At 38.9% G+C, this 2,763-nt stretch overlaps 1 pseudogene across 1 annotated transcript; it reads right to left on the bottom strand.

Annotated features, from left to right (window-relative positions):
* Window positions 1–1,851: 1,851 nt before the first annotated feature.
* Window positions 1,852–2,154, bottom strand: LOC311603569 (large ribosomal subunit protein eL43-like; annotated as a pseudogene). The gene has a single exon. The product of its transcript is annotated as a large ribosomal subunit protein eL43-like (transcript).
* Between the last annotated feature and the right edge of the window lie 609 nt (window positions 2,155–2,763).

Raw genomic sequence — 2,763 nt, 5'->3', positions numbered from 1 at the left:
CAAAGAGTTCCATGAACTAGGAGCTCTACTTGAGGTAGTTTTGATATACAGATGAAAATATTCTTATGTCCTTTATCTCCTCTTCAACTCTTAATGCTTAATGCCAACTCTCTCAAAGCTATCACAATTTTTAGGTGTAAAATTTCTAATCCAAATTTGTGCACCATGTTGAATCACTAGTTCAATGGAAGAGTTTCACAGAGTAATTGACATTTTAAAAAAAAAATCTGTACTTATTATTTGGCATGTAGGAGAATGTAGATTCACATTGTTTTTGTTGTAACATTAAACAATGTCTTTCTCAGTCTATTTTTGTTTTAATCAATCAGAGTTAAACAATTAACAGTTAATGGCTTGTTTTCTAAGCTCTTCTTCTAGAACTGGTCTAAAGAGAAATGAAATAAGTAGAAATTTGCCAAATGCCATTTGTACTCTTACCATCCAGCCAGTGATAGCTCATCGCCTACCATATGATGTCCACACCTACTCCACCCATTTCATGCTTTTTCTAGCAGCACGCTACTGCAATCTTCCAGACCAAGCTACTCTCAAAAGCACTGTCACCCTCCTTGAGCTTTGATATTGACCAAAGATGTAGATCATGCAGTGTTTCATTTTTAGACATCTAGACCTGAAAATAAAACACTTTATCTATCTACGCTGATAAAGTGTAGGTGATAGCCTGTTTAGATTCCACTATGCACTCCTGTTTTCCTAGCAGCAATGTCGTACAATGGTAGAAAGATCATAATGCCTACCAGGGCTTTCTCACTTTGTATGGTTGCCTAGAAATTGCCTTTACTGGTGCATATTTCACAGACAATATATTATATTTACTTGTACTTTTTAAGTTTTCTGAAATTGAAGTACATCTATGATACCTCCCCCCTCTCCGTGTGTGTTTTCATTGCATGGAGCCTGGATCCTCATGCAGCTGTGGATTTGACTTTAATGTGCTCTAAGAGTGAGAAGTGCACTCTTTCTAGTCATGTATTGAGGAGCACTTCTTTTTGCATCTTTTGAAAAATAAAATAAACTTGGTAAACATTCTCTGGGTTTAAGCCACAGCAGCAGTTAGCTCTAACAACTTTTGTAAAAGAGATTTCAGTTCCCCAAACCATGTTAAACCATAGCTTCTCTTTGGTAAATAGTACCTAATTTTAAGGCAAGTGGAAATTTAGACTTGACTATAGTACTAGTTAATTGTTACAATTACCAAGAATACTATCTACGAGGGAAAAAAGACATTTGCCATTTTCTTGAAATAATGTAGAATGGAAAATTGCTGATGTTTGAGTTAATAATGAGATTTAGTGTGGGGCATACTTCAGAAAACAACATTCTAAGAATTACTTGAGGGCAGAAGCTTGGTAAGGTAAGTAAAATGTGAGAAATAAATACAGTAAAGGGTTCTACCTTAAAATATTTTATTTCTACCATTAATTTAAAGGGATAGTGGCTTATATAAAAATATAGTACAGCTATGGTTTCAGAAAGAACAGTGACGTGCTATTCTAGCCAGGGACCCTCCGTTTGCCAGTAGAAGACACGGTTCATGCTGGGACCATCATTCTCCTGTACCCTGCAGTCACCTGAATGAAGCCTCAGATGACTGTCGGGAATTGTAATGACATGGTACATCCGCTCTCTGTGCTTCACTGTCCTTCTGCCCAAAGAATTTCTTTAAGATTACTAGGCAACACTCACTGGTAGAGCTAAGGCCATCAAAGAGATTCAATTTAATATACAAAGGGTAGCTTGATTTAATAAGGCATGGAAAACTGAACAATATTGTAGTAAGCATTTCCATTTTTTAAAAATTAACCCATTTATTGCAGGCTAGGCAAGTCTCAAACAGTAGCGCTTCTACTGGTCTTTCAGTTCCTTGAGTCTTCTGATGGCCGACTTCACTGTGACGGGCAGAAGTGGTGGTGTAGGTCCAGGCCCCACCAGCCACTGTTTTCATGCAGGAACCACAGTGCCAGATGCCAACGGCTCGTCTCTTCATCTTGGTCTTGCCACAGAAGGAGCAAGTGTACTTGGCGTGCTGGCTGATTTCAGTTTTCTTCACCATTTTCCGGAGGGAGGCACCATAGCGGGTCCCGTATTTCCCGACTATCCCAACCTTGGTGCGTTTCGCCATCTTGCCGGAACCGAAGCCAGAGCCCGAAGAGCAGCATTTCCATTTCTTGTTAGAAGCACCTTGAGGCAACATGCATTTCCTTAGAGAATCCTAAAAACGACTGAATTTCACTTGCTACGGCTGAACCTACACCTTGTTGGCTGGCTGGCTGTAAATCCCCTTCTCTGTAGTTTTAGCTTCGGTGTCTGAGATCCTTTTCCAAATAAACCACCTGCCCTTAATCCTTATCTCAGCACTTGCTTGTGGGGAATATAGAGTAGTGTGCCTGCTGAGAGGAAAGACTGGCCATGTATGAAAATACTGATGAATCTGTGCCCTTGCTGCTTGCCTCCCCACATCCATTTGCCTTCTGTTTGTACAGTTAGATACATTTAAGACATTTTTTTTCCACTTTGACTGTGTTCCTTTGATTAATTGATGAAGGCCTAGTACTAATCATGTAGTATGCTATTTAAATCGATGTTTTCTTGCAATTCAAATGAGTAGAGAGGTTAAGAACTCAGACTATGGATTCACATCTGAGACCTGCTATTCATTGGAAATATAATTTTGTGCAAATTGTTTATTTTTCTTCATCCACTTCACAGTTTTTAAAGAAGACATAATTTGTCATTGGTTCC

The sequence above is a fragment of the Acomys minous genome, assembly GCF_964271855.1.
Source record: "Acomys minous genome assembly, chromosome: 8".
Taxonomy (NCBI): Eukaryota; Metazoa; Chordata; class Mammalia; order Rodentia; family Muridae; genus Acomys; species Acomys minous.
The sequence above is the reverse complement of the archived record's forward strand: the minus strand, read 5'-3'. Positions and strand labels throughout refer to the sequence as shown.